Raw genomic sequence first — 27,435 nt, forward strand, 5'->3', positions numbered from 1 at the left:
CATTTACATAGCCACGGCTCACATCTCTGAAGAAAAAATACTACACTTTAGAATTAGGGTGGTATTTTAAAAGTTTGTATAATCCAAGGTCTGATCATTGTTCAGCCTCCACAATGAACAGCGTTTTCTTTGTTCTCCTCTAAACCCAAATCTTCAGTACAGGCTTTGAATACAGAAAATTCCCCCCTCCATCAGGACCAGTTTCAATGGCTTTCCATCTCCTGATGAAGTGGAATCATTGCAAATTTACTGCTTTTGCTTCTTGGTAGGCAAAGCTGAGGCAAACACATGAGGCACATGACAGAGTTTGGATGGCACATGCCCTACATTGAATGACATTTCTCAAGCAAGGGTATGGAATCATTCAATTCATTTCTGGGTTTTTTTTAAAATGTAATTGTATTTTTAGCATTTTCAATCTGAATTTAGCTTTAATGCTGCAGCTCTGGATCTGACATTTTGGTGTAAATCAGATTTTCTGAGGAGGCAAACGAAGGCTCTTCTCGTGGATACCTAAGCAGTTCTCTGTGATGAGGATGGTTTCCATCGCCATGACATGGGAATGCTGTCACCCCTCACACCCACGAGCTGTCAGGTCTGGTCCGAGTATCTCTGTGACACCTCAACCCCCTATCTCAGCTGATGAGTCATGCCAGTGCAGAGTTGTCAAACTAATACAAATCAGCCTCTGGGCTCTTAAAGATTTACTCAGCAGAATTTGAGAGGCAGACCGTAGCTGAGTACAAGCCTTAGGCATAACCATTAAGTAGGAGAATCTACTTCTCCCAAACCCATTTTTGCTTTTCTAGGACTTAGACCCTTCAGCTCCTTTCTGTCTTAAGCTTTCTTTTGTAATTCTCCCTAAAAGCTGTTGCACTTACCCCGAGGTAGCAGAGCAAGGGGCTCCTTATTAGGGATATCTGTAAGCTGATGTTTGCTGACAAGACAGAAATATTTCCAAGGATTAAATAGGAATCAGTGCCCAGTGATTAACCATGAAACTCCAGCACAACACTTGCTAGTTCTTTTTCCATCTACCTAGCCTCAGTCACACCCAAGCTTGCCTACATAACTCTATAAATTTTCATCAGGACCACACTGTTTCCTTCATACCATCTCTCAACTAACACAGTACACCATTTCTTTCCTAAGGGTCTATGTCGGTTATGATGGGTGCTATGAACTCCATATGAATTATTACTTTTATTTTTTTTTCTTTTTTTCGGAGTTGGAGACCGAACCCAGGGCCTTGCGCTTGCTAGGCAAGTGCTCTACCGCTGAGCTAAATCCCCAACCCATTACTTTTATTTTTGTGGGTCTACAACCCCAAACTTTGTACAAACTAGACAAGAACTCCACTGCTAAAGTATAACCCTAGTACTTCAAAATTTATTATTATTATTATTATTATTATTATTATTATTATCATTATCATCATTATTACTATTTTGGAGTAGAGCTGAGATAACGTTGTCTTATATAATTCAGGCTGGTCATGAACTCACTATGCAGACAAGACTGGATTTGTATTGAATGAATGCTTGGCTTCCAGGATTACGGGGCTGAGATGCCACACCCAGTTTTGCAACATGCGCTTAAGTAAATTATAGTTCAGTACAACTTAAAATTCACTTCTTACTATTAGCCAGATTTTAAGTGCTCAGTGGTCACATGTGGTTACACTCTATTTCGTCAGCCAGGGCAGATAGAGAGCATTCCCTTCATCTCTGATTATGTTGCTGTACACTACAAGAGCAGAATGACAAAAGGCCTCTTCGAAGCTCCCACCAGGCTATGTGTCACCTGCCCACCCCCTCTCCATCTCCCTTTCATCATGTAGCTTGAATGTTCTTTTCAAAATGAAGGTCAGAGTCCATCCTACAGAGATGCTTGCATTCTCTTAGGATATTAGGACTGTAGCACCATTCCAACCAGCTCTTCCCTGCCTCTCTCTGCATCAACCACTGGGTCTCACTTGCTGATTTTGCTCACTTCTGCCTCGGGTATGTGTGGCTCCTGTGCCTTTCCTCCATCCTCACATAGCTACAACATTTGCTTCACTTTGTAGCCTAACCATTCTTTCCTCCAGGAAGCTCAATTATTACCTGTTAAACGAGTGATTTACCAACATGAAGACATTGCCAGAGGTTGAATGCCAGATCCTGGGGCATTTAGGTAAAATATGCCATCCATCATCTGGCGACATGAAAAATACCAATATATTGAAGCTGCTTTTGAACTAGAACTGCAGTTGAAATGAAAAGAAACTGGCTTCAAGCTCTGTTCTTGCTTCAAAATCCCTGTTCTCACCTCTCATTGAGGGGCAGTGTACAAGGAAGAATTAGTGGCATCTCCCAGCATATCTACTCCTTGGTAGGAAGATCTTGCAGAATGCCACCATTAGGGATGTGTGGTTATCCCATGACTGAGCCATGTGATACAGAAATGGTTAGGAGATTTTGAAGATGCTAAAAGATTACCAATAAGTTGACTTCATACTAATTGAAAGGGAAAATATTTTATGGTGAACCCTTCCTTAATAAGTTTTTCTTTTAGAGGAGTGTTTATGATCACCCCCAGCAGATAGACATGGCCCCCCCAGTTAAGGGATGGGGCCATACAGCCATCTCAAAATTTTTAAACCCAGAACTGTTCCTGTCTAAAGGAAACGCAGGGACAATGGAGCAGAGACTGAAAGAAGAGGTCTGTACTGCCCCACCTTGGGAACATTCCATCCATCTGCAGATACCAAACCCCAACACTATTGCTGATGCCAAGATGTGCTTGCAGACAGGAGCCTAGTATTACTGTCCTCTGAGAGGCTCTGCCAGCCTCTGACTAGGACAGATGCAGATACTCACAGTCAACCATTGGACAGAGCCTCGGGACTACAATGGAAGAGTTAGGGGAAGGACTGAAGGAACTGAAGAGGATGGCAACCCCATAGGAAGAACAGCAATATCAACTAATCAGACCCCTCAGAGCTCCCAAGGACTAAACCACCAACCAAAGAGTATACATGGATGGATCCATGGCTCCATCTACATACGTAGTAGAGGATGGCCTTATCTGGCATCAGTGGTAGGGAAGGCCCTTAGTTCTGTAAAGACTTGTTGCCCTAGCGTAGGGGGATGCTAAAGGGCTAAGGTGGGAGTGGGTAGGTGGGTCAGGGAGCACCTCTTAGAGGCAAAGTGAAGAGGGTATGAGATGGGGAGTTTGCAGAGGGGAGACCTGGAATGGGGACAGCATTTGAAGTGTAAATAAATAAAATAACCAAATAATAATAATAATAATTAATAAATATAATAATAATAAATAATAATCAACTTAAAAATAAAGGAGTGTTTATAATCTAAGAATAAATTATAGAGAATTCACATCCTCTGTCCCAGGTGGAAGAAAATCTTCCATGTGTAGAAAATATCACCACACAGAGAAGGATGCATAGCTTGGGAGAACTGAGAGTCTTGGCCCTACAGCAGTCACAACCAATTACCTTGTACTCACAACCTGAAGATACATAGGAGACCCCAAGTTCCAGATGGTAACCCCGGCTCACCTAGTTTTTATTTTTCTCCTTTCAGTCTTGGGACAAACACTGTCACTGAGCTACATTGTTCATCACTAGCCAATATAGTTTTTTCTTGTTTATTAACACACATTAATTATACAAATTAATGGGTTTAACTCTGAAAAAAGTGTTTATTTGTGAGCACTTTAAATAATTAGATAGTTGTCAGTTTAAAAACTACTTTGGTATTTATTGAAGGAACACTAACTGCAAACCACATTCTAAAACAATAACAAGAAGAGTGTGGTTCCAAGTCACCTGCAGTTTTCTATGGGTATAGAAGTCAAAGAAAACCAGAATATTTATGATCACTTGCTTTCATTTATAATTGAAGAAAATGTTAGGCTTCTGATTCAGGTCAGTGAAAATGAAGATACTTTTGTTTGTCATACTAGTATAACTACTCCCTGGCATTCTCTTACCTTTATTATATTTTTTGAGCTTAACAGAACCTGCCTAGAAAACAGTCTGAGACAAAGTGTATGATGCCCTTGTAATGCCACCTTTACTACAAAGGGTAATTGCTGTGATTTTACACTCAGACCACTATCTCTGCACTCCTCTGTTCGAGAGAGAGAGAGAGAGAGAGAGAGAGAGAGAGAGAGAGAGAGAGAGAGTGTTAATTTGATGGATCTATTTTAAAAAAGTATACATACTTTACATACTTATGGAAATACTTTGCTCATTTTTGATAACCCAGTTAAGAAGGTGATAAGCTTTCTCCTAGCTCCATATTTTCCAGTGGCTTCACTCTTCCAAGGAATCCCCAGTGGGCTCTGTTAAGTGAAGTCACTGACATTGGACTCTTGTACACACCCTTGAAAGGGCCCATGCTCTTGTTTATTCCCAGTTCATTTTCCTTTAATTACACAAATTACTTGATTTGCATATGTGATTCATGTCGTCTTGATTATTAGAATTAACCCGAACATAACACAGCTGCTCCAGGATAAGTTGGGGTGTATCTGTCCAAGTCTTTCTGTTTCGCTGTGCAACAGTGCCTCAGGGAGGCCAATATCTCTAATATTAGTAGCAAAGACAGGATTCCAAGCTCGGGTCCACCTCTACCTAAACCTGTTGAACCCAGATCCCTTCACTATTCTGTATCTCGGAGATGGCTAAAAATTTATACTTGTGAAAAGCCTTGTTTTCTACCCACATCTCTATTCATCATCAGAGTTATAAATGGATGTTCTCTGTTCTGTGCTGAGCTGTAAATCAATGTAATGTGTTTCTCAATCAGTTATTCATTTATTTCTATGTTCCATCTGCAAAAAAAATTCCTTTAGAATTTACAAAGAATTTAAAGCTTATCATGTATCTTTTTCCTCTTTGGACTCATCTCTGTTTCTATTTTTTCCTATAGGTTGGTAACCTCCCTAACTTCACATAGCACAACTACTGTTACTTGATTTATTAGCTTCCCATGGTGTCTGTTAACATATCACTTTGAAAGTTAAGGACATTACACACTGCATCCACATTTCCCATTTTCCCATGGATGCTTGTTTTATAGCTGTATCTCTAATGCAAGTCTTTTTATTTATTTTTTTACTGTGCCTCAATTACATTAACTGCATTTGTCTGCTTTACCTTTTCTCTTTCCTATTTCATTTTTTTTTCAGATATGGATTTACTCTCATATTGTCAAACACGCCATTATTCACTCTCATATTTTGAAGCAAATGAATACTTTTTGACTATTACTGAAGAATAATTCTAAAATTTTGGAATTAGCAGAGTCTTTACCTAATTTTGACCATCAGGATATTTCTCAGTTATGGAAAGAGTTCTAATTTGATGATCTCCTGGGTTACTTTAAAGTGAGCATCAACCATCATATTATGCATGCCATTGATAAAGTCCATGCTTAACTTTTCATTACTATACATTATACATTATGTATAGGAGGATATTTTTTATATCTCTGGGATTTTACTTGTATCTTATTGGTCTTGAATGAAAGAAATACATTTTTTCTGTCACTGAGTTCAAAGACCCTCACCAAACTCATTAAGTCATAATTTATGTGTGTAGAACTCTAGTGTAGGCTTATGATATGTCAAAAAATTATTAAATAGAGACACAAAAAGGAGACCGACTTATGATAGGAATGACAATTGTCACAGACATTTTACCTCTGTCTCACACTTCCCAACCCAGGAAGAAGGAGTGCAGCGGATAAAAGACTGAGAATGTAGACTCTTTCTACATAAATATCTTAGATGAAGCTCTGTGTGCAGAAATCGTAAATAATAGGATATAACTATTTTTTCTTTGAGTGCAAATGACAATTTTCTGCTCTTGTTGCAGAGGTTTCTTAACACTATCAAATATCTTGATTTTAAAAATATATATTGCTGAATACTTTTGTTCCCCCTTTTAGGAAGGAGTGAAGCATCATCACTTTGGTCGTCTGCCTTTTTGAGCTTCATGTGGTCTATGGACTGTATCTTGGGTAATCGAGCTTTGGGCTAATATCCACTTGCCAGTGAGTGCATATCATGTGTGTTTATCTGTGATTGGGTTAACTGCCTCAGGATGATATTTTCCAGTTCCATCCATTTGCCTAAGAATTTCATGAAGTCATTGTTTTTGGTAGCTGAGTAGTACTCCACTGTGTAGATGTACCACATTTTCTGTATCCATTCCTCTGTTGAAGGCCATCTGGGTCCTTTCTAGCTTCTGGCTATTATAAATAAGACTGTTATGAACATAGTAGAGCATGTGTCTTTGTGTATGTTGGAGCATCTTTTGGGTATATGCCCAGGAGAGGTATAGCTGGGTCCTCAGGTAGTAGAATGTCCAAATTTCTGAGGAGCCTCCAGACTTATTTCCAGAGTGGTTGTACCAGTTTGCAATCCTACCAACAATGGAGAAGTATTCCTCTTTCTCTACATCCTCGCCAGAATCTGTCAAAAACCTGAGTTTTTGATCTTAGTCATTCTTACAAGTGTGAAGTGGAATCTCAGGGTTGTTTTGATTTGCATTTCCCTGATTACTAAGAATGTTGAACATTTCTTTAGGTACTTTTCACCAAAACTAGATAAGATTGATGAAGCTAAAAAGTACATGCTGACAGGAGCCAGATATAGCTGTCTCCAGAGAGTCACAGTCAGAGCATGTCAAATACAGAGGCGAGTGCTAGCAGCAAACGATTGAACTGAGAACAGGATCAGCATTGGAAGAATTAGAGAAAGGAGTGAAAGAGCTGAAGGGGCTTGCAACTCCATAAGAAAAACCATGCAAAACAACCAGAGCTCCCAGGGACTAAACAACTACCCAAAGGATTTAGATGGACTGACCCATGGCTACAGCTGCATATGTAGCAGAGGATGGCCTTGTTGGGCACCAATGGAAGGAGAAGCCCTTGGTCCTGCCTAGGCTGGAACCCCCAGTGTAGGGGAATTTCGGGGGGGCGGGAAGGGGGATGGTTGGGTAGGGGAACACCCTTATAGGGATGGGATAGGGAGCTTATGTCTGGGAAACTGGGATAAGGAATAACATCTGAAATGTAAATAAAAAATCCAAAACAAAACAACAACAACAAAAAAAAAACAAACATATATTGCTGAAAATGTATATCTTCAGGAATAAAGACCTCACTTTCCATCAGTGTGACTCATGACCATGATTCCTGTTCCCAAGATAATTCTTGAATTTCTTCAGAATTCATTTTGGTAAGGAAAGTTTCCAAAGGTAAATCCAGACTTTACTTAAGTAAGTGACTTAAGTGAGCTAATGAGTCTCTGTTCTAAACACGCTGAAACTTTGCAGCTGAGGTAGACTTTCCGCTGTGTTGATGTGAGTATCACTTGTAAATGATCCCCAGGCTGAAGTGAAACAGAACTGTTAATGCATTTTTGATGAGTATTAAAAATTCATGAAAAATAAAAAAGTATGATAAATATGCAAAGGAATCCAGTTTGAGTTTCTAATGGTACGTGTGCCATGTATCTCTGAATGCATGTAGGGGGCAGAGGATGATTTGAGTATCTTTGTCTATCACTCTTTGTTCTATTAGTTATTTTTATCTTCCCTTTTTTCCCATTGGAATTTCATAGACTTATACAATGAAATGTGATTCTATTTACCACACATATTTTTCCCTAAAGCTCCTCCCAACTTTATGATTTGTGTGTGTGTGTGTGTGTGTGCATGTCTTACTAAATACAATTAATTTTGCTCATATGTGCATGTGTATAGGGTCATCCACTGAGCCATGGAGAACATACCAGTGATCATGTCCTCAAAACAATTAATAACTTCTCCTGCCCCTGACCATGTAACCTTTCACTGCCTATTGTATCAGTAACAGGTGGGGCCCAGTGATTCTCTACCCCATCTATGTGAAAATTCTGGCTTGATTTTATATAGCTCTTGTGGAGGTAGCCATAGCTGCTGTGAGTTCATGACTGTAATAGCCATGCCATGTCCTGAAGACGGTATTTCACAGACCTCTGCCCTGTCTTACAGGAACTATTCTCTGTGTCTTGTCTTCTGTAATATTCCTATAAGCAATAGGTGGATGAAGGTAGTTAATATACAAATCCTGTTCAGGGCTGAGCATGCAGTCTCTCATTATCAACCATTTGATCACTTTTCCATTTCTCTTTTGAATGATGTCCCTACAAAACGAAGCTTCTCCATTCAACGTTAGGAGCATCTCAGTCTGTGAGTCTGAGACTAGATATTTAGAAGGCAATTTGACAGCCTAATAATTTAGTAAAATAACAGTAGTAGAGTCTACCATAGAGCCTATGACCAGGGCTTTTGTTCAGTGTAACAGTACTGAGCACGAAATTCCTTCCTCTGGAGCAAGCTCAAATCCAATTAGAAAGCAATTGTTATCCTGTAATGGTCATGCTACTATTTTACCAGGAGGCAAAAGTTGTGTGACGGGTGGTTATGGCAGCATGCAGGGTCCAGCAATGGCTAAGACCACTCATGTCTTTCTCCCTGCATAGCTTGCACAGTGCCTTCCATCACTGTGAAATCTAGCCAGGAGGAAGCTTCCTGTTGGGCTTAAGATTCATTTCTCTATGTCCTGAAGATAAAGTGTGTTCTGTCTGTAGAATAGGGTCTTTCCATTTACTTAAGTTGGGTAATAAAGGGACATTATATGTATCAATTTACAGACCTCTGGGGCAATTCTGGCCAGTGAGTCATAAGAAGGTATTCCCTGCTTTATATTATAATTTTCATTTAAAAATCAATATCTTCTGGGAAGAAGATTGTCCACCCATGCAGAGTAAATATGCTTGAACTCTTTCATTTTATCTTTAAAGTTCTATTTTGAAATGATCTTACTAATTAGTGGTGTTTTATAAGGATCCCTGTGTTGGATAAACTCACCAAGTACCTCTTGCTTGTTCTATTGCTCCACTTTAATTACCACTTAATCTTTTGACCTTCCTCACCTTATTTTCTGAGGCAGCATTTCTTCCTGAACCTGGCACTTGTCAAATAAATAAGACTCTTGGTCATAAGTCTTCTGGGACTGCTATCTCCACCCTCATCACTGGTATCTCAGACTTGTCTGATTTTTACATAGGATCCAAACTTAAGCCTCCATGTTCATGCAGCATGCACTTTCCATACCCAGCCATCTCTCTAGTCTTTTGTTTGAATTTCTTTGTATTAAAGTTATTCCCTTTCTGAACCTTTCTCTCTAACCTTACAAAGAACATCATAAATCATCCTTCTTTCTACATTATGGAAAGCCTATTTGAAAAAAAGATCTTCGTGTCTGTAAATTGTCAAGGGTAAATTGAGTAGAAAATTATTTGTACTCTGGAGAAAAGCAAGAGCTAATAAGGACATTTTCATTAAATGCCACAAGAAACTACAGATGTTTGAATAAATTCTACTGATTGCTTTGGCTTGACCTGTTTTTACTGCCCCTTATGCAGATGACAGAAATCCTTTCACTCCTTGCATCCCATGTTATCAGATTCTTACTAGGAGGCTTTTGTGGAATCTATGACTTTGGCATTAATGCAATTCCTCCCTCCTTCCCTTCTGTCTCCCACCTGCTGACAACAACTCTCTATGAAACTCCTTGAGCAGGAAAATGCAGTAAGACTTTCCTTCATTAAATAAGACAGCCCATTCAGGTCACTCACACAGCTCAATTTAAATAAATTGAATCATCGGATGCCTATTAGCTACTTGTCCTTGAACTAAGATAATATGGGATGTTCAGGTATCACTCTGAGAAAGAATTAGGAGAGTAAAAAATTGCACAATGTTCCAAAAATGGTATTGTACAGAATTTTGCTTTAATGGGACAAAGAAATAACCATTACTCTTACTAAATAGGTATGTTTAGCTGCAAAGAACATAGGATGTCATCGGAGAAAAGACTTTAGAAAGTCAGAACACTGGAGTATATTTATCAGTGTGATTTATTTTTATATATTTTTTGAAATGAGTAAAGTGCCTGTGACTAAGACTTATGAACAGTTGCTAGCCACAGACACTTGGGTCTCTGTTACCTCTGGGGAAAATCTTGTAGAAATGAGATATTAAGGGAATTGGTAATCTAAACAAACCTTTAGACTGATTCATATATGGGAGTTATTTATAACATTAGCATAAAAATTGTTTGATTAAACAGTGCTTAAATTTGGTTCAAGTAGATAATTATTACACTGTCCTTTTTTTTTTTGACACATTTGTTCTAGCAATTTCTTTTCCTATGTATTTTAACACAAGCTGCATCTTCCTGCAGTTAATTTATATGTTGCCATAATTAGCATGTTGTCCCACTTTTCTCCCTGTTTTAACTTCCCGTCTCTGTCTGGGAATATAAGATGATCTCATATCAGTTGTTTGGCCACTGAAAAGTGCCAGAATATGTGCTCTTCATGACTTCTAGGTTGTAGCTATTGATGGTTCTGGATGTTTTCCTTGTTTCTTGCATCAGTGATCATAGAAGCAAAGCATTGGTACAACCAAGAAAGAACCCTGGCTCATGACAGATGTACGATAGATGAGCAATGACTTTGTTTTTCACCAAACCACTGAAAGGTCGGGGTTACTTCCCTTGCTCAATAAAAGCAACTGCTTCTCTCCCTATTGAAACAAACTTTTGCAGTCTCTTTTCATTTTTAGAACATGTATGGGGATTATTCTTGAGAGAAGCTCAGAGTTACTTTACAAAATGTACTGTCAGTTGTAAAGTTGTGAGTTAGAGAATCCAGATGTTGACCTGTCAGGAGCAGATAAATATATGCTTCATGAGTTTCCCTAATTAATGGAGAGGAGCCATACAATAGAATGGAAGTCAGGCTTAGCACAAAGTTCTCTTGGGACCCCTGTTGGTGATTATTGTAAGAAAAGAATGTATCACTTAATTGTAACTTACTAATTGCTTTTGCCCACTCCTAGAGCTCATTTCCACATTGACAAAGGTTCATAGTGATGACCTTGACACAAAGAGCTTCAACCAGGCTATGTGTGGTGTGAGCTCCTAAAATATCTTTTGAGCATAAATATATAAATTCATTTTCATAATAAATGTCATCAAACTGTAATGATTAAGATCTCTACCCTTTTCGATTATAGCTTGTATCTATCTAGACAATTTTCCAAAGTCCACCCAAAGGAGATATTATTTTTATAAACTATAGACTTCTTACTTCTTGAAAAGAGAGAATGCTTTAAATTAAGAATCCTTTCCAAATGAGAAAGGATGGGGAAGGGTGTCTGCTTAGTTAAGATCTTGCAAAATGCTTCAGAAATTAATTAGAACACTAAATGTGTTAGTTGCAGTTTCATTCTTCTAAAGAGACACCAAGACCAAGCAACTCTTATATTGGGAGAATATTTCACTGGGGATGGCTTTCAGTTTCAGAGGTTCATTCCATTTTATCCTGACAGTAAGCATGTCAGAATGCAGGCAGACATGATGTTGGTGAAGCAGAGAGTTCTATATCTTGATACGAAGGCAGCCAGGAAGAAACTCTTCTGTACTGGGTAAATTCTGAGCATAGGAGAGGAGGCCTCAAAACTCAACCTGCACAATGATACACTTCCTCCCACAAGGCCAAACCTTCACCAATAAGGCCACATCTCCTCACAGTGCCACTTCCTATGGCCAAGCGTTTAAATATATAATCTGGGTGTGCGTGGGCAAACCTATTTAAAGCATCACACTAAGAAACACTTCAGATGGAGTTATTCCACAATGCCCTACTATGGAAGTTATGGAAGTTCCAGTATGTTCTCTTTCTGTAGCAAAGTGGATTTGGTGGCCTATAGCTCGATGTGTTTTATTTAAATAGGTATTTGTCTGTGAAATGGAAAAGAGGATGAGGCCTAAATGATTTGCTAATATCTCATTAGAGCTGAAGGAGTAAGTACACTCTAGTAACATAAGCATCATTTGTTGCTATTAAGTAGGGTGATGGGTAAGCTGGAGGGTTTCCCACCTTACTAATCTTTACGGAGTCCTCATGGAGATGGATAGATATGCTTATTTTACTACTTCTCCATTTCTTCTCAAAGCTTGAATTCCTTTAGAAATAGTGACTTAAATAGGTATCAGTCTCCTACAATGTGGGCTCTGCTTCTAGCAAATAGTGAAATGACTATGCTCTACCCTATTGGGTATATTATATAGATCTTGCTTCTGATTGATACATGCACTTATTTTCGAGTTTATCCTGTTTTCTTCACTGATATCACTATCTTTGTTGAGGCTTATGATCATTCCTCAATTTATTAAACAGTATTGTGATTCAGAATTGTTAGTTTATATTGGCCATTTTTAAGTCATATATATGTAATTATATATGCATATATAAATTGTATATATATACAATTTTTGTGAATATAATTTTTTTCTTCATCTACAAAAGACCATTGTTGCTGTTCTCCCCTACTTTAGCAAACAGCTTGCTGTCTAAAGAGAACCTAGAAGGCATATGTGTCCTTTGGAAGAAAACAATATTTGCAAATAATGTTAATGACACTAGATATTAGAGAGAAATATATATGTTTGTGAACACTAGGCAACTCTACTACTTAATATTGTGAATTGTTGGTGTGTTAGGGTTTTACTACTGTGAACAGACACCATGACCAAGGCAACTCTAATAAGGACATTTGATTGGGGCTGGCTTACAGGTTCAGAGGTTCAGTTTATTATCATCAAGGCAGAAACATGGCAGCATCCAAGCAGGCATAGTGCAGGAGGAGCTGAGAGATCTACATCTTCATCTGAAGGCTGCTAGCAGAATATTTGCTTCCAGGCAGCTAGGATGAGGGTCTTAAAGCCCACATCCTCAGTGCCATGCCTACTCCTAAAGGGCCACACCTACTCCAACAGGACCATACCTTCTAATAGTGCCACTCTCTGGAATGATCAAATACAAACCATCACATTCCACTGTGGCCCCCATAGGCTTGTTCAAACATATGGGTCTATGGGGGCCATACCTAAACAGAGCAAAATGCAAAATACATTTAGTCCAACTTCAAAATCCCCATAGTCTATAGCAGCCTCAGCAATATTTTAAGTCTGAAGTTCAAAGTATCTTCTGAGATTCATCCAATCACTTAACCGTAATCCCCAAAGCAAGACAGGAAGCCAGCTGGACACACTCCAAACTCTTCATCTCCTTGTCTGATATCAAAGCTGTCCTCAGATCTCCAACTCCTTTTGCACCTTTGTTGACTATAAGAAACTTCTTTCTCCCGTGCTGGTTCCATTCCCTGTCAGCAGTTTTCCTCAGCAGATAGACTGACTCTGGCATTTTGAACATCTTGGGTTCTCCACGACAACTTCAATGTTACCGCTTCTTGTTTCAATGTTTGGGACACACACATGATATTCTGGGCTCCTCCAAAGGGCTGAGGTCACTTTTTTAGCTCTGCCCTCTGGAGCACTCTAAGCTCAGGTTACTGTTGCTGTTCTTGGTGACCATTCCATGTTCCTGGCATCTTCGATACACTGGGGACTTCTGCTGCAACTAGGCTTTACCAAGAGACTTTTATAGGCTTTCTTCACAGTGCCAAGTCTCAAATCCTTTGGATGACCCTGTAACTGAGGATGCACCTTACCTTCCATGGCCTGTCACAGTGCCAAGTCTCAGCTGCTCTTCATGACTCCTTCATGCCTTCAAAACCAGTACCACATGGGTGACTCTTAATCATTATCAAATACAGCTGCAGAAGAAGACACAACCTTAATCCATCTCTGAAACATAGCTTCTTTGTGCTCTGAGAAAATACTTTCCAGAAGATTTTATCTCAGTGATGCTGGTCTCTTCTTAATCACAGCTAATTTCTTAGCTTCAGCCAACCAGCATCAATTATCCCAGTAGTCCCTTCTATTTTTCACTGTATAGCCAGAGCAACATGGCTGATGCTGCCAAGCTCTGCTGCTTTCAGGAGCTGGAATATGACCCCCTTGTTCTATTGTATAATCCTAGCTTCCTCTTTTCCAATTCCTTCACTGCCTAAATTTGGCTGTCCTGGATCTTGCTCTGTAGATTGACCTTGAACTCAAAGATTTGGAATTAAAGGTGCTTCCTGCCATACCTGAATTTAAGCTTTTCTTCATCTAGAACTTGCTCTTTCTCAGGCTGGCCTTGAACTCAGAGATATGCTTGGCTTTTTCTCCTGGGATTAAAGGCGTGTACTGTGCCTGGATCCAAATATAGCTGGGTAGGATCTTGCCCCAGTGTCACCATTCTCTTAATTCAATGTAATATCCTTCACAGGATTCTGCTCCGTTTCACTTCCTGGTGCCCCTTTAATACTTGAATAATATATTTTATATTTTTCCTTTTTAAGCTTGCTGTGGTTATTCAAAATCTTTTCATGAGACTTAGCCAGAGAACACAGTCTGTGATGGGCATGTCTGAGACTTTTTGTCTCAATCTCTTCTCCTTAGCCTTAGGCAGACTCTTCAGACAAGGGCAAAAAGCAGACATATTCTTTACCAAAATACCACTAAAACAGCCTCTAGGCCACATACTGAAGATCTTCTCCATGGAAACCTCTTGATCCAAGTCTGCACAGTTCAAATCACTCACAGCAACAAAGTCTTCCATATTCTTACTAGAATGGCTCACTAAGCCCCATTTAAAGCATTCCACTGCTTTCTAAATACAAAGTCCCCAAATCCACATTCTTCCAAACAAAAGCATGGTTAGACCAATCACTGCAATACCCTAATCCCTTGTATCAACTTCTATCTTAGTTAGGGTTTTACTGCTGTGAACAAGCACCATTAACAAGGCAACTCTTTAAGGACAACATTTAACTGGCACTGGCTTACAGGTTCAGAGGTTCAGTTTGTTATCATCAAGGCAGTAGCATGGCAACATTCCAAGTAGGCATGGACAGGAGAAGCTGAGAGTTCTCCATCTTCATCTGAAGGCTGCTAGCAGAATACTTGTTTCCAGACAGGGTCTTAAATGAGGGTCTTAAAGCCTACACTCACAGTACCGTGTCTGCTACAACAGGGACACACCCTTCTACTCCCTGGGCTGAACATATACAAACCATCACAGTTGGATACCTAAAAAATGGAACTGGTCATGCATTCATTGGAAAAGTAGTCATATAAAGCAGGTATCTATCAGGTATCTATCTATCTATCTCTCATCTAACCCTCCATCCACTCATTCATTCATTCATCCATCCAAGTACCTCTTTCACACTGAAAAAGTTATGGAGAAACTGAAGGTATTTTTCTCTGCTTGATATATAATTTTTGATACTGAAGCTAGTATAAGTTAAAGCAAAGGTATACAACCATTATTGGTATATGTTATTTTTCAAATATAATATAGCAATTATATATTAATATTAATAACATTTATTTATTTTTTAATTTTTAAAATAACATTTGCTTCTTAGATATTTAAAAATTAGAAAGATAAATGATATTATTTAACAAATTTAAAAATCTTTTTAACTCCTCACTTAAGATTTAAAAAAAGCTGCATTCTTTCAAGTGAACTAGCATTAATTTTGTTTGGAATTTTTAGACTTTTTTATTTTTACATTTTATATTTAGGATTCTTAATTAAGTATATAATCCCAGCTTTATAAAAATCTGTAGTCGAAGTAGGGAGGATCTCATGGAGCTCTTGAAAGGAAACATGGACCCAAGGCCAGAGACCAGAATTTTAGCCAAGGTATGTTGGGATTCACAAGAACGACTGCCCAAGTACAGAGTATCTATCATGGGGGAGCAGCATAAAGTACAAGTCGTCATTATGTAGCATGGGAACACTCATCCCCAGAATACTTGTAACTTGTAGAGCTATGCTTAGTGTATGTTCCAAATCAGTAAGAGTCATACTTGTCATGAAGGTGAATACGTGCAAAGACATCCATACCTGTGTTGTACCAAGAAAATTTCTTTGACATCCTTTAAATTAGTCTACTGACACCCAATACAAATTGTTTTAATAACACTATAGAATAAATCACCGGTAGAAGAAAACTCATTGAGGAGGAGTTTGTCACTTGGGGAAGCAAACTGCTCTTAAAGGCAGGCTGTGTTTCCAGCAATAGATGGCTAATTGAAAGTGAACTCGCCCAGACCAGCAGAGGCAGCAGCCCAAGCTGCAGCCTTTGCCCTCTCCTGTCTGCCTGCCTGCCCTCCACCCGCCCGGGGTCTCTTCCCCACTTCCTACTCCTCCACCCGCTCCTCCGCCCGCTAGCGGGGGGGTGGGGGGGGGTGGGGTGGGGGGGGCTCTCCTTCCCGCCCCGCCCCTATTGTTCCTCCCCTGGCCTCCCGCCCTTCCCCTGCCCGCCCATTCCCCTTTTCCCCTCAGTTGGCTCGCACCTCCAGTTTTTAGTTTTCATTCTCACCAGCAACCAAAGACTAGACCACTCAAAGTCCACCTCCCTGTAACTGCTAGACACGGACACTGGTGTGATTGAAGGTGAATAAAATGTCACTCTCACCATCAGGCTACTTATGCACGGAAAGGAAGTTGGCAGTATCATCGGAAAGGATGGAGAATCTGTTAAGAAGATGCGCAAGGAGAGTGGTGCACGTATCAGCATCTCAGAAGGGAATTGTCCTGAGAGAATTATCACTTTGGCTGGACCGACTAATGCCTTCTTCTAATTCAAATCCTTTGCTATGATCATTGACAAACTGGAAGAGGACATAAGCAGCTCTATGACCAATAGCACAGCTGCCAGTAGACCCCGGGTTACCGTATGGCTGGTGGTTCCTGCTAGCCAGTGTGGCTCTCTTATTGGAAAAGGTGGTTGCAAGATCAAGGAAATAAGAGAGAGTACGGGGGTTCAGGTCCAGGTGGCAGGGGATATGCTCCCCAACTCAACTGAGCGGGCAATCACTATTGCTGGCATTCCGCAATCCATCATTGAGTGTGTCAAACAGATCTGCGTGGTCATGTTGAAGACTCTCTCCCAGTCCCCCAAGGGCGTGACCATCCCGTATCTGCCCAAGCCTCCAGTTCTCCAGTCATCTTTACAGGTGGTCAGGCCTATACCATTCAAGGACGTTATGCCGTTCCACAGCCAGATTTGACCAAGCTGCACCGGTTAGCAATGCAACAGTCTCATTTTCCCATGACCCATGGCAACACCAGATTCAGTGGCATTGAATCCAGCTCTCCAGAGGTGAAAGGTTTGGACGCATCTGCTCAAACTACTTCTCATGAACTCACCATTCCAAATGATTTGATTGCCTGCATAATTAGGCATTAGGGAGCCAAAATCAATGAGATCGGTCAGATGTCTGGGCGCAGATCAAAATTGAAAAACCCAGTGGAAGGATCTACTGATCGGCAGGTTACCATCACTGGATCTGCTGCCAGCATTAGGCTGCCTCAGTATCTAATCAATGTCAGCCTTTCCCCGGAGACAGGCGGCATGGGGAGCAACTAGAACAGAACAGATTCATCCATAATCCCTTTCTGCTGTTCATCACCAGCCATGATCCATCTGTGTAGCTTCTGAACAGTCAGCGATTCCAGGTTTTAAATAGTTTATAAATTTTCAGTTTCTACACACTTTATCATCCACTCATGATTTTTTAATTAAAGTGTTTTAATTCTTTTCTCTGTTCAGCAGTTATGCTGAGATATCTATATTTAGTTTTATAAGCTTCTCCCTGCTTTTTTGTTTTCTGTTTTTTGTTTTGTTTTGTTTTGTTTTGTTTTGGCTCATGAATTTTTGTTTGTCATGGAAATGTAAGAGTGGATTATTAATACATTTCAGTTTAGTTCTGTATTGTCAGGAATTTTTCAAAAAAATTAAAAGATGGACTGGAAAAAAAAAGAAAATGAACTCAATGGCATCTTTGGAAGTTTCGTGTCTCATAATAGCACGCCAAGGATCAAATATACACAAAAATAACTAATTGTTGTTTTTATTATATATATATTCTCTTCTGTCCTTTTAAACTACATATCCTTTGTGCATATGTCATTAGCTTTCAGTTTAATATGTCTGTGGAATTCTTGAGTGTGTGAATTAGCGGGTCTCAATTTCTTGTGCCTTCTCTTGTGACCTATTTCATTTCCTTCTTTTGCCCAATTCTGATGTTTTAGTTGTTGCTTTGCCTTATTTTATTTCATTACTATCCCTTAGAATATTTTGTTTTGTTTTCTAATAGAGACAGAAATGGGGGTGGATCTAGATGAGAAGGAAGTGGGAAAAAACTAGGAAGAGTAGAAGGGGAGGCTTTAATCAGGGTATATTATGTGAGAAAATACTTATTTTCAATAAAAGAAAAAAATAAATTCTTACTTTGACAGACCAAAATCTAAATGACCTTTGTGCATATGGTTTACTTGTCAAAATAATTGTTATCTTTTGGGATTTTCTTATCCTTCCAAAAAATTTAATACAATTGAATATTTTAGAGCTGAAACTCAAATACTACATGTCATGCTAGAATTAACAGGCAAATGTAAAAGTAATCCCCTTTGCAGACCCCATTCGGATGCTGGATAAACTTACATGCGTTAATACGAGTTTTATTTTCAACCTTTTAAAGTTCAGTAATTAAAAGTGACTGAATTTGTTCATAATGACCAGATGCCCTGTAGCTGTTTCATAAGACTGTCAAGAATTAAATTAGGTTCCCTCTTTCCTTCATTTAATGACTTTAATTGGTGAATAATTCACACACTATAAAATTTACCTGATTAAAATATACCAACCAGTGCTTATAGTAAATTTCTGGAGTTGTAGATACAGTACAACATATTTTTTGTTTATTTCCATGAACAGCAAGGACTTTCTTTATTGAGGTGCATTGTTCTTTAATTCTGGGTGTTCACATCTTTACACTTACTTTGTGGAAGTCCATGGTAAGGCATTAAAAGCACCAAGCTTTTGATTTTCCCCATAAATAAGCATTTCAGTGATTTATGTGAAGATTCCTTTGCAGCTAAATTGATGGATGGTATCAACCTTAATATATTTATACAATTTTACTTGGCGCTTAAAAGCTGTGAAGCTTAATTTTAATAACAGTAATTGAGTTAAAATTGAGTTAATTAAATCTCTTTCTTGGAGTGAGCTCACATAAAAATGATAAACAGAGAAGTTCATAGGCTGAAGAAAAGCAGAATTTATTATTTTCTGCCATTTTATTTTACATGTTATGAGCTTTTCTAAACATTCTATTGCTTTAAATTGTTTTTTTTTCACTTCAGTTCATTTTAAATTTGACAATCATAATACTGTGATCAGAATCCCTCACTAGTCTTTCTTGGTGTCTTTCCCATGGCTGCTGAATTTTGTCAATTAGTTCTCCCAGTTTCCTCTTTTGTCTTGTTATTTTCTAATCCAGTCAGTTGGATTAAATTACTTATATGAAGATAGGTAGAGGGTTATTTACCAGAACATGGGCAGTTTAGCAGTAGCTACCACAGAAAAACAAATTTTCTCTACAAACCACTATAGACACACATCTGAAGCCATCCATTGCCAAACTCCTCAGCAAATGTTTGGGTCTCTTGAACCATCTCCCCATCTCCTATGAGTTGTTCCCATTTTGTGCAGGTCTTTGTGAAGGTAAATCCAGTGTCTACATGAACATGATTGTAATGTCACTGTCATAAGACAGGGTTTCATATCATCTCTCCCCATGCTCTTGGTCTTCTGCCTTTTCTTGTCCCTCTTTTACAATGATCCTTCCCCTCATGGATATGGTATAGATGTCTGCTTTCGAGATGAACACTCACTGGTCATTTATTTTTAGCATTTTGACAGTTACCTGATCGTGACTATGAAAAGTTGTTTCTCCGTGCAAGGCTAAGGGAAGCACTAGTTTCCAGGATAAATTCGAAAAATTTGAAGGCAGTAGGTTTTATGTCCATTAACAAAGCATTAGTAGATTCATGAGTAGGGTGCTTTTGAGCAGATTGAGTTCCTTCTTGTAGAGTGGGGCTAGAATTCAATAAGAAATCCTCTAAGGCAGTCACACTGTTACTGCATCATTAACAAGTCTGTCTGGAAGGTCAGTATTGCACACAAGACCTACAACTGAGTAAGAGAGTTGATGGGTTTTCTTCCCCAACAATCTGAATCATACCTATTGGTACTATGGAGGCTACCCAGTAATGACAGAGATGAAGAACCAAGTAAAACAATGAATGTGGAACTGAATAAAGATTCCTTAAAAGAAGGACTATAAACAGATTTAAAAATGCTCAACATCATTGCCATTAGGGAAATGAAATTGAAAACTATTTAGAGATTCCATATCACTCCAGTCATGATGGATGTTATCAGGGAAACAAATGACAAGTAATGTGCATGAGCTTGGAAGGAAAAGGGATCTTTTGCTGCTATTGGGGCCGTACATCCGTGCTTCAACTCTTCGGGTCAATTTATTTTATTTGCACATATTCTTCCAGTTCAGTTTGTATCAAAGATGTTCATATTTAAAGCTAGGTGAAATCTTGTAAGAGGTTTATTAAGTGACTTTAGAAGCAATTACTGTAGATGTATAACATTACCTTCCACAGTTAGGCTATGCAAGTTCATATTTATTCACTAAAATTGTGACAACAATTATTCCTCCATTTTCAAAAATAATGTGAGATCCAGGAGTGTCCTGTAAATGTTTATCATTTGGACATTGTATATGTGTCGTGTGTGTGTGTGTGTGTGTGTGTGTGTGTGTGTGTGTGTGTATGTGTGTGTGTGTGTGTGTGTTTGTGTGTGTGTATGCCTGTGTTTGCCAAGGTAGGTAGAAGAGAGTACAAGGAACTCTATGGCTGGTTGTGCATGCTGAGAACTGGACTGATTCCTCTGGATGAGTAGGAAGTACCCTTAAGTGCTAAGTTGTATCCTTAGCCACACAGTAATTTTTTTTTTAAATTCAAAGTTAATTCCTGCTCTAGAACCTGTGTGTCACAGGAATTTGGTGGCTCTTCAGGTTCAACAGTGGTGTCTAGTAGGCAATCATTGCACCTTCTATGGTATGACTTTACTAGAGGCCTCATAATTCCATGTGGCTTTGGGAAGTTTTTTTCTGTTTTCCATTTCTCTGTACTAATATCTCACACATTTAAGTCTTTGCTGCAATTTGACCCTATACCCTACTAGGCATGTACTCCCTAGTATGTTGAAGGAGAAGTGTTTCACTCCTATATTTTCAAGGAAACCACTTGAGCTATGTGCCAACCAGGGACTCTTGAAAAATACAGTCACTTTGTGTTCAAACAGTGAATGTACTAACCTCAGTCTAGCTTGGTACATTTGGAGTGGAATATGAAAAGAATTTGAATGGCGTAAATGGCAGGACTGGTTAACTATAACAAAGAAGATTTAATGGAATGTCAGCTGTAGAAGAAGATATCTGTGCATCTTTGGCCTGCTATGGACCTTAATATAGAATAATCTCTGAGCTGGCAAATGTGTTATCTGCTTGCTGCAGAAAGATATGGTTCTGTAGAAGTATGAGGGCTTTTCCATTCCATTAAGCATGATTGAGGTGACTAAAATATTTAAATATGGACTTTGTTGTAGGATGTGGGCTCATGCCAATGTTATAATTGAATGGGGAAATTGATGTTTATTTTAACAGAATCAAATCCCTATTCAATGAGTCTATTTTCTCCCATCATGGAAGAAGCACAATACTATGAAACACCATTCGAAGTGGACCCGTTACTGATTTGTGTCCAGTTCTTTCTCCAGGTTTTCCTGCAACTTAAAAGATTGCATAGTTCTCTGATTATCTCACAGTGATATTCAGAACTAGCAGAAGCATGAACAGAAAGGAAAATTTAGGACCGAAACAGTAAGACATACTCATCTACACTTCTTCCTCTCTTTCCTATAAAGGATACTGATAGGCAAGGAATTCCCCAGAGCATATATAGTCTATTTCAAAATGGCATTCATAACGTAATTTATTCTTTTAACACTGAATTTTAATCTTAAGCATCTGTGTCTAAAAGATAGCTGTAAATATAATCTTCAAGGACTGTATGGTTATTATTACTTTATTAAATATGTACTTGATCACAAAACCTTGGTCTGGGTAGTAGGGCAATCTTTATAAACAGTTTAGTTAAGTTACTCTTCATGGAGATAGAGACGTATGATAAGTGCACTGTATGATCTAAAACACCCCAGAAGAGAATACCAAGGAGATTATAATGTTTCAAAGTTCAGACACTTTATATAATCCCTCTCATTAAATGTTTCAGGTTGAATCCAATCCCTTAGTGGGCAACAGACCTACAGAGAAAATTTTTTGTTCTCTAGGCAGAAATCGAGAATAACTGCAGGGTGCTGAAAGACAAGGTACAGTTCTTCTTCTCTTAGGAAAAGCGTGTACAACTTCTTGGCACTGAATTCTGCCTTCCCACACCTTCTCTGTCACCTGGGAGCTAAGCATATGCTGCAGAAATGCTAAAGTAGGAAGTACTTGGAGAGGGTGCTGTTGGTTCACACTTCACAACTGCATTATGACTAGCTTAAAAGTAATCTGAAAATAATTTCCCTCAAAAAATGCGAACATTGGGAAAGGGTTCATTATTTCTGATCATAAATGGCTTTCTTTTCTGAGGATGAGCAAAGGTCCTTTCTGTGTGTCATAAGTGGAATGATACCGCATTCTTCCTACTTTGACGTCACTGATGTACTAATATCAGCTTTTACTCTCCTTAGACCCGTTGATGGGAAACAATCATGCAGGATTTTCCTTATCCTTTATGCAGACTTGACCCTGCGACATTTCCCACAGATTCATCTCCGAGCCAATTGTCCTCACACTTTACAGCTCTCATAATCGACATTGATTGCAGTTTCAACTGTGATCCTAGAACTTGGTTCTTTCTCAATGCAAAAATCGGGAAAATTGTCATGGAAACACAGGAAGCTACTCTCCAGCTGATCTTACCAACATTATAGCCACTCTGTGGAGATGAATAGGGCCTCTCCAATAAACATGTTTCCATGTCCTTATAGTCCAGAGTGTGAACTAAACAAAACAAGAAAACTAGAGGCATTGCTCCAGGGCATTGTGGCTGGTACCTAAAACTTGAGTATGTAGGAGACTAAGACAGGTGAGTTATGAGTTGAAGACCTGGCAGAGCTAAAGGGTGAGTTCTAGCCCATCCTGGTATACATAGTGAAATCATCTCATAACACTGAGAGAGACAAAGGAAAAGGAGAAAAACAAAATAAGTATTGGCACTAATATTAACTTTACAAAAATGAATGAGAAATTATATTATTAACAAGAGTTTCAAAATTATAAAAAGTGTTTCCATAGGAAGTACCCAGAGAACAGAACTTTGTTAACACAAGCTGCCATGATGCAGCTACACGTTAAGGCACCCCAACAGTTTCCAGATGTCAGAAGAAAAGAGCAGCAAACTTTCCCCTGACATCTTTGCCAATATTTGATTTTACACTTCCAATCTTCCATAACCGTGAAAATAAATTTATGATATTTAAAGCCACTAAGTTTATAGCATCTCTGTGAAACTAATAAAGTTATTGTAGGTTGTAATCACTGTTACAACAGTCTGCAAGACACTGAATGAATATATCATATACACCAAAAGTTCTGAATTGGTGGAGTTTGATGAGGTCTCTTTGAGAAGGGTGTTAAGTATTTATTATAAAACTACCTCTGTTTTTAAAATCCATCATATTGAGTCAGTTCTCTTTCTTCGATCAAGGAAGAGGCAAACCTGGTTTTGAAGGAGCAGCTCTGCTAAATGAGAAGAAATAGTTTTCCAGAGGCTGATGGTAAATCAGAATGGTAAACAAAGCCAGGTTATACCTGTTTTTCTCCTGTGGTCTTATCTTTTGCCTCACAGAAATGCCCTATGTACATAAACTCATTTTCTCTCCCAATGCTTAATCCATCTCAGACTGTTTAATGAGTGAAAAGATGCTATATGGATTAGCTGTTTCCTTTCCACTGAAAAGAAAGCCACCTTTAAACTCTCTTCTATCTGAAGTTTGTCAAATGTCTTACACTGTCAGAAAACAGTGTGCAGGCCAACTGCAGAGAGCAGTTCTCTTATTTCTGCAAAGACTGATGAAAGGCTGCTTGCTGTCTTTTAATCCAGCTCACATTTTCCAGAGACAAAGGGTCCCTAATACTCCCTGTAACAAAATGAGGTTGCTAAGATGTAAATGCTAAACAAAGGCATCCATGAAGGTGTGCAAGCTTTCAGAAAACCAACAAAGCCCAGGTGATGACACCAAGACACAGAATCCCAAGATGCCATTTGATGTTGCTCTGTGGTCTGAGTGTCATGCCCAGAAGAGCGACATTCACATTTAAGGCTGAATCCTTTAGAATGCCATGAAGAATCCTGATAAAAAATCAAGAACCCCCCCAAAATACTGCAGCTTATGAGAGTAGGCAAATGACAGTACTCACCAGGCACCTCTAGGGATATTGAATGGAGTCCTGCCTGTTATTTAGGCTCTTGAGAGAGAACAAAAAGAAAACCACCTTCAGGAAAGCCTCCATTGGTATGTTTTCTGACAACCATACAAAAGATATGTTTAGTCAATACCCTTTGTGATGGTTTGAAATGCTTGGCCCAGGGAATGGCACTGTTAGGAGATGTGACCTTGTTTGAGAAAGTGTGTCACTGTAGGAGTAGGCTTTGAGACCCTCTTCCTAGCCAGATGCAAGCCAATCTTCTCCTGTCTGTCTTTGAATCAAGATGTAGAACTTATAGCTCTTCCTCCAGCTCCATGTCTGCCTGAATGCTGCCATTTTCCCATCTTGATAATGAACTGAAACTCTGAACCTGTAAGCCATTCCCAATTAAATGTTGTCCCTTATGAGAGTTGCCTTGGTCATGGTGTCTTTTCACAGCAATGAAACCTAACTAGGATACCCTGAGAAACTGATTGGACAACAGCACCCATGCATAATTTTATTATCTCCTGATCCTCTCTTCTTATAGGAATAAATTCCTCCTTCAAGCTAGTGGAACTATGCCGTGCAGCCAATAGAATTACATGGGAATACTGGAGGAATGCATGTAAATATTGTATTCTCTCAAGAGAGCCAACCTAGGAAATAGAGATTCTAGAGAGCCAGTCTCAACTTCAATACCAGTTTTTTTAAAAAAATCCCCTGAGGTACATTTTGGTTCATAGATGTTATGAAAGAGCATAAGCTTATATGGAAAAGAATCTCTGAAAAGGAAATATATCTACAAAAGCAGATAAATTTAAACTTTAGTGACTTTTAGATTTTGAAACATTGCATGTCTAGAGCCCAAATATAAATTTTCTCAACTGTCTTTATCCCTAAAGACTCATTCTTTACCCATCTCTGTGTCAGACATCCCGATAAACAGATTAAAACCTCTGGAATGTATTAATTTAATACAACCCTATTCTCTAACAACCAATAGGCTAAGAACTAAGATAATATCCAAGGCATATCTTTCTGACTGTACTCTGCATCTCCAATGTTCCTATCAATACATTTTTAAATGCCATGATTTATAACTTTGCTCTGCTATTATAAAACTTTATGAAACTTTGATGTTGCAACATTAGAATTTGGATAACATAGATCTCTTTTCTTATGCTCGCGTCACTCATGTCTGGATCCAAAACAAACTATTTCAAATTCCTTTTGAAAAGCTATGTTTTGTTCTACATTTATATTGTACAACACCTTAATTTCACTCACTACTCCAGCACGATACAGAGAAAAGCAATAAGAAAGACTTTCGATGACAAGCATGGTCTCAGATGCTGTAATCCCAGCTGAGGCAGGAGAAATGTCATGAACTTAAGGCCAGACTGTGCTATGAGGTGAGACCTGGTATCAAAAAACAAAGTGAAAGGACACCTCAAAAATGCATCCACTTGCAACTATAAATGGCCTTCTCATCATTTGTCAGAGACATACTTATGGTGAAAGATACAGAATGTTATAATATGAAAAGACACACTTCTTAAGAAGTTTCAAATGTAATTACACAACAAGCCCCAGTTAACTGTCTAATAATTAAAATACACAATAAATAACATACTTGTAAAGATACAAGGGATGCAATGTTTTGGCTTCTTAGTAGCTGTGGGTTTTGGCCCTTTACTTCATCATAGTGTGTAACTCAGGTACAAGGCTGTTTGAAAATCTAATGCAATTTAAGTACATCGTGTAATGAGTGCTCAAATGTCTTACTGTTTTATTAACAGACACACTGTTTCTACAAACATCACTCAAAGGTTCTATCAGCTTCTATTAGATTATTTGTTTAGGGGGGGGCGTCTCTGTGAGAGCGTCGATAATCTTATCAGACATTGTAAGTCGGAAACTTCTGATTTAGAGGCAAAGTATAAAAACCAAGAACCTTTCGGATAAGCTAGATGGGTCAATAGATTGTTCAGTTTCTGACTCCCCATAGTGGGGATGGTATTTATCACCGGCCTTAAATTGATACATCAGAAAAGATCTTGCATGAAAAATCCTCTTCCCCAGTCCTCCTTTTAAAATTTAATTTGTAATCATAGCTTGAACACTTTGAACTTCATCATGAGTGATTTATAATAACCCTAAAAATAAATTTAGAAATTGAAAAGGAGAAAGGAATTTCACAAAGAAGCAGCAGAAGCAGCATTCCGTTTTGTGTGTTAATTGTGGTTGAACATTAATTTAACTCTAAGCTTTCTGGTACGCATGGGGGCAATGGAAACAGCAGATTATACAATTGTCACAAACTAATAAAAACACAGTAAGTAAGTCTTTCTGAAAATTATGTTCTGAGGTTAAGAAGTATGGTTGTCAAGAAATAAACGTAAGTGTACAGGTTGACTTCTGTGTTTCAGAGATGTGGCTTCCAGCTTTGCTAGCAGTACAAAGTGTATACCTGGTAACTTGTCCTCTGTGGCATATGACTCAATAAGAAACAGACATGTGTGTGTGTGTGTGTGTGTTAGGGGGATGGGACTATGTGTGAGGAGCATAGGTACATGTGACAAACATGGAATGCAGACAAAGCAGAAAAGGTAGTTTACTCAGAGCTTCATGAAAGCATTAGCTAGGAGCACAAATGATCCAGAGATAAGGTGAGGCCAAGGACTTTGGCTGGATTCTAGGTCAAAATTAAAGATACCAAAATTTGTTTTTGTTGTTGGTGGTAGAGTTGTTTTGTTTTTCTTTATTTTTATGACAGAATGGGTTGAAAGAAGCCAGTGTCTGAAGCCTATATGAGTATAAGAAAATATGGATCACATTTTTTATAGATATAAAGACCAATGTTTAGACTGTTTTATAGATTACACTGGTCTAGTAAAATAGTGATAATTGACTCTTCTTCAATATTCATCAGTCTACTACCTCTGTGTAGTTGATTCTGTTTCCAGAACCATGCATGGTTTCCTACTTGTTGAATGGATTATAT

The 27,435-nt window shown here is 38.6% G+C and overlaps 1 pseudogene; it reads left to right on the forward strand.

Annotated features, from left to right (window-relative positions):
* Pcbp2-ps6 (poly(rC) binding protein 2, pseudogene 6) overlaps positions 1-17,856 on the forward strand; it is a 58,926-nt pseudogene extending 41,070 nt beyond the window's left edge.
* Positions 17,857-27,435: the final 9,579 nt, after the last annotated feature.

This window comes from Rattus norvegicus, chromosome 3 (genome assembly GCF_036323735.1).
Source record: "Rattus norvegicus strain BN/NHsdMcwi chromosome 3, GRCr8, whole genome shotgun sequence".
In the NCBI taxonomy this organism is placed as follows: domain Eukaryota; kingdom Metazoa; phylum Chordata; class Mammalia; order Rodentia; family Muridae; genus Rattus; species Rattus norvegicus.